The sequence below is a fragment of the Nesoenas mayeri genome, assembly GCF_963082525.1.
Source record: "Nesoenas mayeri genome assembly, chromosome: Z".
Taxonomy (NCBI): domain Eukaryota; kingdom Metazoa; phylum Chordata; class Aves; order Columbiformes; family Columbidae; genus Nesoenas; species Nesoenas mayeri.
The window spans coordinates 14,437,913-14,452,608 of record NC_137542.1 but is presented as its reverse complement, the minus strand read 5'-3'; positions in this window follow the sequence as shown (position 1 = coordinate 14,452,608).

The following is a 14,696-nucleotide window of genomic DNA, read 5'->3' as shown; positions in this document are numbered from 1 at the left end:
AAGAGAAGGGAAAAAAGAGAGAAGGAGATAGAGAGGACAAAACCACAGAGGACACGTTCTCTGTCAGGGCAGGACACATAGTATTTCATGAGCAGTTTATCAGCCTTGGCAAATTGAGAAAGGTACTGCACATCAAATGCTCTGTGTGAGCAGGGATGCCCAGCTATCTGCACCCATACCAAACCAAACCAAACCAAACCAAACCAAACCAAACCAAACCAAACCAAACCAAACCAAACCAAACCAAACCAAACCTCTCCTCCACTTCACCTTAGCAGTTCCTTAATTTTATGCAGAAGATTTCCCAGAGGTGTCATTAAAGACCTCAAGTAGAACGCTCAGGTTGGTCATCTGGTGAATGTTGGGCTTGCCTCAAAATGCATCCAGAATCTTTCAAATTAGGTGCAGTCACTGCTAGACTACACATTTGCTGTTCATCGTCACAGAGCATCTGGTGGGTCCAGAGCATTTGTGATCTCTTTACCGATGTAGGTACAAATCTAGGTGAGATCCATGGAAGCCAGGGATCTTTCAGTGGCACGAGTCAAATACCAAGCTCATCAAGTACAACGAAAGGGCTGATTTCTCTATTCGCCATTTCTTGTATGCTGGGGATGGGTCTAAAGGTTTACTTACAATACAAAGTGAGTACTTCTACTTGCAAGTTGCAGTGCTCTCTCCTTCTCTCTGTCCCTCTCTCACGCTTCTTTCTCTTTGTTCCTCCCTTTCTATTTTGTGCCATTTTTCACCTTTTGGAGAGACGTTTAAGAACTGGTAGGAAAACCCCAGGAAAGCAAAGCTATTGTACAAAGCGATGGCATTCCATACCATACATCATACCATTCCATACACTATAAAATAACATTCCATACCATACATTATCATATACCATACCATAAAATAGTATACACCATACCATACCATACACCATAACATAACGTACACCATACCATACCGTACCATACCACACACCATAGCATACCATACACCATATCATACACCATACGTGTACCATCGCGTACAATACACCGTGCCATACCATGGCCCACACCATAAACCATAAAATACAATACACCATACCATACCATACTATACCATACCACACCATACCATACTATACACCACACAATACCATACTATACCATACCTTATACCATACCACACCATAGCAAACTATAGACAATGCCATAGCATACCATACACCTTAACATACCATAAAGCATACCTTACCATACCATACCATACCACACCACACCATACCATACCATACCATACCATACCATACCATGTAATACCATACCATATACCGAACCACACCATAGCACACTATACACAGTACCATACCATACCATACCATGCCATACAATACCATTACCATATCAGACTATACCACGTCATACCATACCACACCATGCCATACCATACCATGCCATGTCATACCATGCCATGCCATGCCATGCCATACCACACCACAGCAAACCACACCATAACATAGCATTAGACAATACCATAATTTCCTATACATAAAATACACCATACACTCCCATTCCACATCATACCATACCATACCATGCCATGCCATGCCATGTCATCACATGCCATGCCATACCATACCATACCATACCATACCATACCATACCATACCATGCCATACCACAGCATACCATACCATGCCATACCATACCACACCACACCATACCACACCACACCATACCGTACCATACCATACCCCACCATACCATACCATACCATACCATACCATACCATACCATACAATATATCATGCCACAACCCATACCGTACCACACCATACCACATCCGATATCATACCATACAACACGACAGAGTATACCATATCATTCCATGCCATGCCATGCCATGCCATGCATTACCATACCATACCATATTCCATACCATACCGTACCGTACCGTACCGTACCGTACCATACCATACCATAACACACTACACCACACCACACCATACCATACCCCACTATACCATACCATACCATACTATGCCCCATACCATACCATACCATACAATATGCCATACCACACCCCATACCATACCACACCATGCCACACCCATTAACATACCATAGTCTATGACATACTATACCATAACGTACTATACACCATACTATACCATACCCCATACACCATACTGTAACCCATACAATACCATACAATACCATATACCATACCACAGCATACTATACACCATAGAATACTGTACCATATGATAGCATACCAGAAACCATAGCATAACTTATAATATACCATACCATACCATGCCATACCATACCATACATCATACCATACCATACACTATAAACTGACCTTCCATACCATACTATGCACCAGACAATATACCATGCACCATACCATATCATACTATATGCCATACCATACCATATAGTACCATACCATACCATGCACCATACCATACTTAACATTCCATACCTTACACCATAGTGAAACATAGACAATATGATACCATACCATCCCATAACTTACAAAGTAACCATACCATACCCTAACATAAAACATATCATACCATATTATACCATACACCATACCATTCTCCATTACATAAAGTTCCATACCATATAATATTATATACGATACCATGCCACACCATATAATTTACCATACCATAGCATACTACACACCATACCACCCCATAATATACCATACCATAATATACCATACCATACACCATACCACACCATACCATACACCATAACATATCATACACCATATCATACGATAACATACCATACCACATGCCTTACACTGTATCATACAACATATCGTACCATAACGTACAATACACCATGCCATACCATACCCCATACCATACCATATATCATACAATACCATAAACCTTACCATACCATATCATACCATTCCATACCATACTATACCCTACTATACCCCATACCATACAATACACCATACCATACCCCTTACCATGCCATATACCATACCATAGCATACTATACACCATACCATACCATACCCTACACCATGGCATACATATACTATATCGTAACACACCATAGCATACCATACACCATACCATACCATATCATACCATACCTCCTAGCATACCCCATAATATACCACACCATACCATGCCCCATACCATACTATACACCATACAATACTATACCATACAGTTAGTAACCGAACCAGTTTTACAAAGTGTTCCTGAAAGGATGAATCAGTTTTGTAAACTGTCCTTGAGAGGATGTTCAAGCATATCGTGTCCGAGTATACTCTTATCTTAACAACCTAGCTTTTATCTTAGCCTAAATACGCATAGAGTGAGGACACTGCACGTGATCAAAATAGTTCCAAGATGTTGCAATCGATGTTGTAATCGATACTGAGTAACCATTAAGTATCTTAATGAATATATGAATATGTATGTGCATGGACTGTATAAATACTGTGTAACTTAAACTGACCTGCGAAGCCAGCTTTGGGTGCGAACCTCTGGTTTCTCAGCACTGAAATAAAGCACCGCATATAACTACGCCCGTGGTTATGTGTCCTTGAATGCTAACAATACCATACACTTTACCATATTATACACAATACAATACCTTACAGCATACTATACCATAACATACAATGTATCATACAATACCATACCATACTCCATACCAAACCACATAATACCATACACAATAGCATAACATATAGTATACTATACCATGTCATGCCATGCCATACACCATACCATACTGTAGGATACCATACACCATAGCATACCATACTCTATACCATACCATACCACACCATACATGATACCATACCATACCATACCATACCAACCGTTAAATACCGTACCATATAATGCGCCATACCATATCCCATACCATACAATGTACCATACCATACCATACCATACCATACCATACCATACCATACCATACCATACTATACACTATACCATACCATACTATACCATACCATACCATACTATATACCATACCATACTATACGATACCATACACCATAGCATACCATATCCTATAACATACCATGACATGTCATGCCATACCATACATCATACCACACCACACCATACCATACCATACCATACCATACCATACCATACCATACCATATCATACCATACATCATATGATACCATATAATACCATACCAAAGCCTACAGTATACCATACCATACCATACCATACCATACCATACCATACCACAGCATACCACAGCATACCACAGCATACCATACCATACCCCATACCTCATACCTCATACACCATACACCATACCCCTTAACTTTCCATACCATACCATACATCGTATGATACCATATATTACGATAACAAAGCCTACAGTATATCATACCGTACCATACCATACCATACCATACCATACCATACCATACCATACCATACCATACCATACTATACTGCTTACCATAGCCAATACCATACTATATCAAATGCTACATCCCATACCATACCCCACACCATACACCATACCATACTATGCACCATTCCATACACCATACCATACCAAACTGCATACCACACCCTAGTATATCTCTCACCTACGATACCATACCATACCATACACCATACCATACAACACCATACACCATACAATACCATACCATACCATACTCCATTCCATACCATACCCTACCCTACCATACCATACGATACCATACCATACTATACACTATACCTTACCATACCATACTATATACCATACCATAATATACGATACCATTCACCATAGCATACCATATGCTATAACATACCATGCCATGCCATACCATACCATACATCATACCATACCATACCAGACAATACTACACCATACTACACCATACCCCATACCTCATACCTCAAACCCCATACCCCATACCCCTTACCTTACCTTACCATACCATACCATACATCATACGATACCATATAATACGATACCAAAGCCTACACCATACCATACCATACCATACCATACCATACCATACCATACCATACCATACCATACCATACCATACCATAAGCTTACCATAGCCCATACCATACTATAGTACATGCTACACCCCATACCATATCCCACACCATACACCATACCATACTATGCACCATTCCATACACCATACCATACCAAACTGCATACCACACCCTAGTATATCACTCACCATACCATACCATACCATACCATACCATACCATACCATACCATACCATACACCATACAATACCATACCATACTCCACTCCGTACAATACCATATCCTAAGATACCATACCATACAGCGTACGATACCATACTATACCATAAAATGTACCATACCATACCATACACGATAAAATACCATAGACCATATTGTACCATGTCATATAATATACCATACCATACCATATTGCATACTGTTCCTTTCTACACTATAACTCATACCATTTAATATCATACCATACCATACCATACACCATACCATACGCCCTGCCATGCCATACCATACACATTACCATATCATACCATAGCACACAGTATACCATACCATACCATGCACCATACCGTACACCGTACAATACCATACAATACACCAGACCATGCCATACACTATACCATACACCATACCATACCAAACCATAGCATACCATACCATACTCCATACAATAAAATTCAATACCATACCATAAGCCATACGGCACGATATGATACCATACCATACGATACGATACCGTACCCTACCATAGTATACACCATGCCATACCATACCATACCATACCATACCATACCATACCATACCATACACCATACCATAACATACAATACCTTATACCATAGCATATCATATACTCTACCATATTATATACTATACCATACAATACCATACCAGACACCATACCACCATACCATACCATACCATATCATAACTTACCATACCATACTGTGCCATACCATATACCATACCGTATGTCAAGGGTTTAGATTGCGGGCGACAATAGAACCCTGGCAGATATATTGTTAATACTCCTCTCCCCCCACTTTCCCCTTTTGCCCTTCCCTCTCCCCGCTTCCTACTAAGGGCAGGCAATTGGGGGGAAGGAAGGACAGAGGGAAGAGAGTTGGAAAACATTAAAGATGTTTTACTAATGCTATTAATAAGAATAGAGAAAATAATACGAAATATACAAAACCAATCTTGAAAGTCTCAGCAACTGCAGAGCCGGCACCCGAAGTCCTGGATTGAACTCTGCAGCCACCTGGAGCTGGATTCAGTCTCTTACTAGGCCTCAGTTCGCAGGGACGACTAGCAAGGTCCTCTCCTGATGTCGGCCATAAGCAGAAGGGAAAAGGGCAAAAGGGACGAGATCCTCGTGATCTCCCACTTTTAAATGAAGTATTCACGTGAATGGAATGTTATACACCGTTGCTCAGTTTCTTGGTCACTTGTTTCTCGTCGCCCCTCTCGCGAGATGTCCATCCGTGCTTATCAACAAGTTTGCATTCCGTTGCTACGTTTACCAAAACATGTGTCTGGTTCTCCAGGAAAATGCAGCTAATATGAAGGCTTTAGCTGACAGGCAAATTCGCTAAAAGCGAAACTTGTTTTTTAACAAAACCAGGACATTCCACCTCTTATAATATGCCATTCACTGAATACTTAAACCTTATCAAGTAATCTATCAACACAATCTAATTAATCACTTCTACTATTATATATATATGTACTTATCTACGTATATACACAGGAGTAATTAATCTTAATCAGGGGACCATCCTTTGACAAGTTCATTAAGTTCATTTTGTCACAACAGTCTCCCAGGGCTGGAAAAATGTACAAGTGCATCTCATGACCACTGTTTGTGGGTTAAAGACATCAACTTCGAAGAAGCTGTCAGGCGCCACTCAAAGAAGCTAGCTCTGGTTTCATCATCACTGTCTTGATCTGAAAGACACTTACTAAATACTGTTAGTATGGCAATTCACATCCTGCAATTCAGTATTGAAGATTTTCACCTAAACTCAAATCCCCTTGAGGTACACACCGAACTTCTCCATACTTAAGCATCACCCACCAGTTGCTGCCAGGTCCCTGGGCAAAAACAATCCCACGAATGGGCTTGCCTTTGCCTGAGGCAGGAGTAACCCAGACTGCCTTTTCTAACATATTTTTCATGTGTACTACAGGGACTTTATCTCCTTCTACAGTCCGTAGAATTTCTGATTGCGCAGGCCCCGCTCGATTGATTGATCCCCTGGTGTTGAACAACCAAGTGGCTTTTGTGAAATGTGAATCCAGTTTTTAAAGGTTCCACCACCAAGTGCCTTTAGTGTAGTTTTTAGCAAACCATTGTACCTTTCAATTTTCCCAAAGGCTGGTGCATGATATGGAATATGATATACCCACTCAACACCATGTTCTTTGGCCCAATTGTCTACAATACTGTTTTTGAAATGAGTACCATATTCTGATTCAATTCTTTCCGGCGTACCGTGTTGCCAAAGGACTTGCTTTTGAAGGCCCGAGATAGTATTTTGGGCTGTAGCATGAGGTACGGCATATGTTTCCAACCATCCAGTGTTGCTTCCACCATTGTAAGTACATAACGCTTACCTTGACGTGTTTGTGGAAGTGTAATATAATCAATCTGCTGAGACTCTCCATACTTATACTTTAACCATCGCCCCCCATACCATACAGGCTTTACCGTTTCGCTTGTTTCATTTTGGCGCGAGTTTCACATTCATGAATAACCTGTGAAATAGTGTCCGTAGTTAAATCCACCCCTCGATCGCGAGCCCATTTATGTATTGCATCTCTGCCTTGATGCCCTGAAGCATCATGGGCCCACCGAGCTAGGAAAAGTTCACCTTTATGTTGCCAGTCCAAGTCCACCTCAGCTACTTTAATCTTAGCAGCTTGATCCGCCTGTTTGTTGTTTAGATGTTCCCCGGTGGCTCGACTTTTAGGCACATGAGCATCTACATGACGAACTTTCACAGGCAGGCTCTCTAGCTGAGCAGCAATGTCTTGCCACAGTGTGGCAGCCCAAATGGGTTTACCTCTGCGCTGCCAGTTGCTTTTCTTCCATTGCTGTAGCCACCCCTACAAGGCATTTGCTACCATCCATGAGTCAGTATAGAGATAAAGTATTGGCCACTTCTCTCATTCAGCAATGTCCAAAGCCAGCTGGATGGCTTTCACTTCTGCAAATTGACTAGATTCACCTTGTCCTTCAGTGGCTTCTGTAACTTGTCGTGTGGGACTCCACATAGCAGCTTTCCACCTTCGATGTTTTCCTACAAGATGACAGGATCCATCTGGGAACAGTACGTACTGCTTATCAGTCTCTGAAAGCCTATTATTCGGTGGTGCTTCTTCAGCACGTTTTACTTCCTCCTCATCTGGAGACATCCCAAAGTCTTTACTTTCTGGCCAGTCTGTAATCACTTCTAAGATCCCTGGGCGATTGGGATTTCCAATTTGAGCTCGTTGCGTGATCAATGCAATCCATTTACTCCACGTAACTTCGGTTGCATGATGTGGAGAGGGAACCGTCCCTTTGAACATCCAGCTCAGCATCGGCAGGTGAGGTGCTAGCAGGAGCTGTGCTTCAGTACCAATCACTTCTGAAGCAGCTCGAACTCCTTCATATGCTGCTAGTATCTCTTTTTCAGCTGGAGTATAGTTGGCCTCAGATCCTTTGTATCCTCGACTCCAAAAACCTAAGGGTCAACCTCGGGTTTCTCCTGGTGCTTTCTGCCAGAGGCCCCAGGTAAGCCCATTATCTCTGGCTGCGGTGTAGAGCACATTTTTAACATCTGGTCCAGTCCAAACTGGTCCAAGCGCCACCGCATGAGTTATCTCACGCTTAATTTGTTCAAAGGCTTGTCGTTGTTCAGGGCCCCATTCAAACGGGTTCTTTTTTCGAGTCACTCGATAAAGAGGGCTCACAATCTGGCTGTAGTCAGGGATATGCATTCTCCAAAAACCTACAACGCCCAAGAAAGTCTGTGTCTCCTTTTTATTAGTAGGTGGAGACATTGCTGCAATTTTGTCGATCACATCCATTGGGATCTGACGACGGCCATCTTGCCATTTTATTCCTAAAAACTGGATCTCTCGTGCAGGTGCCTTGACCTTGCTTCGTTTTATGGCAAAACCAGCATCCAAAAGAATCTGAATTATTCTCTCACCTTTCTCAAAGACTTCTTTCGCTGTGTCGCCCCATACAATGATGTCGTCAATATATTGCAAGTGTCTGGAGCTTTACCTTGCTCCAGCGTGGTCTGGATCAGTCCACGGCAGATGGTAGGACTGTGTTTCCACCCCTGGGCAAGCGATTCCTCGTGTACTGGATGCCCCTCCAGGTGAAAGCAAACTGCAGCCTGCACTCTGCTGCTACAGGAATAGAGAAAAATGCATTAGCAATGTCAGTTGTAGCATACCACTTAGCTGCCTTTGACTCCAGTTCAAATTGCAGTTCCAGCATGTCAGGCACAGCAGCACTTGGTGGTGGCATAACTTCGTTCAGGCCACGATAGCCTCCAGTTAGTCTCCACTCGTCACGAGACTTACGCACTGGCCAGATGGGGCTGTTAAAAGGTGAGCGAGTCTTACTGATCACACCCTGGCTTTCCAACTGACGGATCAACTTCTGGATAGGAATCAAAGAATCTCGATTGGTGCGATATTGCCGGCGATGCACTGTCGCGGTAGCAACCACGACATGGTCGTCAACCATCAGCAGTCCTACAACAGAAGGGTCATCTGACAGACCAGGCAAATCAGACAACTGTTCAATTTTCTCAGTGTCCACAGCTGCTATACCAAATGCCCACCTATCCCCTTTTGGGTCCTTAAAATACCCTCTCCTGAGATAGTCTGTGCCAACGATGCACGGAGCATCTGGACCAGTCACAATGGGATGCTTTTGCCATTTTTTTCCAGTTAGGCTCATTTCAGCCTCTACAACAGTCAGTTCCTGGCATCCCCCAGTCACTCCAACAACACTGATGGATTGCGTTCCTTTATAATTAGAAGGAATTATTGTGCACTGTGCACCAATGTCCACTAAAGCTTTGTACTCCTGGGGGTGTGTTGTACCAGGCCATTGTCTCTGGGTGTGAATTAGAGGTTCCTTCAAGAGCATCAGAATCTCTTCTGCTCCTTTTGTAAACTGGAGCAGCCATCTTCCTAGGAGTTTTTCCTTTGATCTCACGTACTCGTTCTTGAAGTTCTGAGGTAGGTCTTCCATGCCACTTATTCATGTTTTCTCCCTGCTCATGTAGGAAGAACTACAGTGACTCTCTTTTTGTGGGCTGCCTCTGTCCTCTCTCTCAAGACTGGAAACGCCTTTTCCTAATAGCTGAAACATAGGTTTGTGCAGGTCGTGAACGGTACGTGTCTTCTCTGAGTTCTTTGATTTCTTGCAATAGCTTTTCAAAGCGGTCATCAGATTTTTCACACAGTTTCTCCACAGCAGAGACACAAGCCCGTAGAGAACCAGCAAGGCTGTCCTCAAAGTTCCGGAGCTGCTCAATCACTTCAGTAATATCTTGTACACCTCTAGATGACCAGACCATTCCTGACAATGACTTAGCATATGCAGGTGGTGCACTTTGTACAAATCTGTGCCACAGAGGTCGTGCACAATTGATTCTATCTGGGTCTGTCACCTCTTGGCTCTTTGGTCCAAAATAGATGATCTCTCGCACAGCTAATTCTCTCAGGAACTGGATAACTCTCTCCACAGTATTCCATTTCCCTAACTTGGATATACAATCTTCCTTGTAGGGAAATCTTACTTTCATAGCTGCCAGGAGTCGGGTCCAGAGAGTAGTGGCGTTAGACTCTCTTGAAATTGCCCTATCAATGGTGGCAGTGGATCAGAGATCCCAGCTGCCTGGCTTCACCACCTTCCAATTCAATTGTTTCTGCCCCATTGTCCCAGCATCGGAGCAGCCAGGTTAAAATATTCTCGCCTTCACGACGACTAAAGTCTTTTTGCAGATCTCTCAGCTCACCTGGAGCAAAGGACCGAGGGGTGGTCACTTCATCTCCTCCCTGCGCTGATGATGCCCCTTGGGCTGATGTTGGCCCTGTGCCATCACCTGCTGCACAGCTAGTCTTTCTAGCGACTTTCTTACAACCAGCAACTGATGCTGATATGGGTTCACCATCATTGGATTCATTTCCAGAGTCTGAATGACTGTCACAGTGATTGCTGTGGTTACAGCAGCAGCAGTGCCCAGTGTGTGAAGAAATGGGGGCTGCCTTGATAGCCTTTGAGGCTGGAGAAGTAATGTTATCTGCAGCGACCTTGGCAGAGGAACTCTGTGGAGGAGCTGTAGCTTCAGCCTGTGAAGCCGCAGTTGGGGGGGCAGTGGCTGCAGCGGCAGATTTCTCTGTTTTGCTCTTTCCTGAGCGGCCAGGACTGCTTTTTGGTAAAGCTTCTGAAGACGCACCGCAAATCTCAGGACAACAAAGACTCGAAAACCTTCCATTGTACCTCGTTTCTCTTAACAGAAGCACAAACTGACACACATTCAGCAAACCAGATAACACCGTCACAGTTCTATCAAAAGTCCAAGGATATTCAAAGTTCTCTAAACCATCATTTACGCCTTCATCTCTGACAAAACGCAAGTCCTTTCCAGATCCTTCCCGCTACAGAATGGTTTGAAGGAATAAAAATGTGTATGAACTCTACAAATTCCACATTCTACGTGGACTGTGTGAAAGGCCAAAGCAATCGTATTTGAAGTCCTTTAGGTTTCCTCGTCTACTTTGAGCTCTATCTTCCGGTATGCCAACTTTTTAATGAGACAGTCTTTAACTCAGTGACTTCATGACAGCCTTCTGTTGCTCTCGTCCCATTCCAAGACAATGTTGAGAATGGACAGATAATGGAAAGATGCTCACACAAGCAAAATTTTGGGCAAAGGACCCCTGCAAGGTTTATAATTCAGGAGAAGCGTGGTTCTTTCACCTGTTCAACAACAGACGTTCAAATTAGGTGCAGTCACTGCTAGACTACACGTTTGCCGTTCATCGTCACAGAGGGTGGGTCCAGAGCCTTTGTGATCTCTTTACCGATGTGGGTACAAATCTAGGTGAGATCCGTGGAAGCCAGGGATCTTTCAATGGCATGAGATAAATGCCAAGCTCACCAAGCACAACGAAAGGGCTGATTTCCCTTTTGCCATTTCTTGTATGCTGCGGAATGGTCTAAAGTTTCCTTACAGTACAAACAGAGTACTTCTACTTGCAAGTTGCAGTGCTCTCTCCTTCTCTCTGTCCCTCTCTCACGCTTCTTTCTCTTTGTTCCTCCCTTTCTACTTTTGTGCCATTTTTCACCTTTTGGAGAGATGTTTAAGAACTGCTGGGAAAACCCCAGGAAAGCACAGCTGTTATACGAAGCGATGGCTCCAAGAGCTCTACAGCTGCCATGGCACATGAGAGGTGCACTCCATAAGCTGTTTTCCCTTTGTCTCCTTCACTAAAGAAGGAATCACTACTAAAGGTACAAGGTACCTTTACCAAATTACCATTGTCTCGTTTTTCTATTTTATTTACGGTTTTGCCATTTTTCTCTTTCTTTCCTTTTTTTTTTTTTTTTTAACTAAGTTGCCAAACTGACCAAAATGCAAAGACCCAAGCTGCTGGTGTCTCCCCAAGAGGCAGACAAGTTCCATGTGTCTCACTTGGGTCACAAGTATTGATGCACCAAATTCTGCAGAATATACTAACCCACCTACAATGCTGGGCTCACCACAAGTCTCACCTAGGTAATATCCAAACCAAACCAAAGCAAAGCAAACAAACAAAAGTGCCTTATCCCTATAGATGGAGTCACCCGCGTCCTGAGCTGGTCCCGCAGCATCACTCTTTGCATTTGAGACTCAGCAGAACGCTGAGCCAGGCGCTCCTGGAGCGTGCAGGTTTCTTCCTCCAGCATGTCCGTCTCTGTGCCCGCACTTGTGCGTCCAGAGTCTGCAAGGCGTGAGGGGCACGGCCGTGGGCACTATCGGGCACGGACACGTGTGGGGACGCTTCCCAAGCGCAGGCACAGCCAAGCTCTTTCTCGTGCAGAGGACACGGGCAAACAAGTGCAAATGGTGGTGGAGACCAAAAAGTCTTTATTGGGGGGGCACTCTAATGGGCAGCGGCCCCACGCTGACCACAGGGAGGATCCTTTCCACGGCATAGGCCATCTTGTTGTAGGTCTCCTCACACAGCGCGTTCAACAGGATGTAGTAGAGGAGCTGGAGGCCAGTCCAGGAGGCAAAGAGCACCACAGCAGCAAGGATGAAGATGACAGCAAACCTCGGGCTGGCAAAGAACATGTAGAGCATCCTGCGGGGCAGAAGAGGCATGGGAGACAGGGCAGGGTGGACGCCTCGCAAGCCCCTCTTGATATGGGGTGCAGGACCCTTTCCAGGAGCCCCACAGGCCTCCTCCCCAGCCGTTTCTCCTTGCTCCTTCGGGCAGGCTGGGACATGAGACTCCGCAAGCCTGGGAAAACACCCCGACCCAGGGAAAACTGGCGCCGAGCACTTCTCAGCTGCAAAGCCCACAGCCGGCCAGCAGCTTGCCAGCAGCCTGGCTTGTGAGCCCCACTGGTTGCAGCAGGTGTCCAGCCCACCCCAGGGCTGCCCAGGAGCGAGCCCTGGGACACAGGGGACGCAGTGGGGACACTCACTGCAGCCAGTACAGGAAGCCGCATCTCCTCGCCAGCGAGTCCTTCTCCTGCAGGTCAACAGAGGACAAGGACGCTTGTCAAGCACTGGTGCATGGTGGGGACAGCTGGAGTTGCACGGTGCTGGCACAGGCTCTCCCGCTTACCAGCTGTTCTTCCACCAGCTCCGGACGTGCAGTCTGTGGTATCTCAGGCTCCTTCTTCCTCTGCAGCTGGCTGCGGGCAACAGGGCTTGGTTGGACAACTTACAGAGCTCCATGGCCACGCAAGGGGTCCCCGTCCAAACACGCAGCACCCCAGGCAGGGAAAGGGCTCCCCTGTCACACCGCGTGCTGCACGTTCCCCCCACTGCGCTGCCTGCACCAGCATTGGCAGCCCCCTCATGTGGTGCTGCAGAGACGCCCTGGAGACGCATTTGGGGCCAGGGGCCCAACTCACCAGGCCTCTAAATACTCCATCTCCTCCTGAAGATTGCTTATTTCCTGGAACAGCGCCTGGGAGAAGGAAGGGTTGCGAGTGTCTGAGCCCGCTGCGGCCCTCCGCCAATCCCCCACCCCAGGGCCTGCGGGCACACAGCCCTTTCCCCCCAGCCCTTTCGGCATTACCTTGGTCTCCTGCCGCATACAGGCCCCAGCCTCGGCATAGCGCTTTTCCATCTGCTAAACAACAGGTGCATCATGCGGGCGGCTGAGCTGCCTGGACACCCCTGGGCCTTTCCAGCCCCAGGGCCGTGCCCACTCAGGCCTCCTTCTCCCCCCTACCTGCTGCGCCTCTTCTTGCCTTCTTGCAGCCTCCTGTATAGCCTGGCACTGCTCCTGGGGAGAGGAGGGGGTGAGGAGCAGCCATCAGGGCAGCAGGACACTGCCACCAGTGCACTCCCCTGCCATTATGGCCTCCCAGCTCCCTCTGGGCACCTCCTTTGCCCTCACGTCCCCTCTCCTTCCCAGCCCTGCAGGCGCTGTGGGCAGACACAGGGACCCCCACGCCCCACTCGGGACG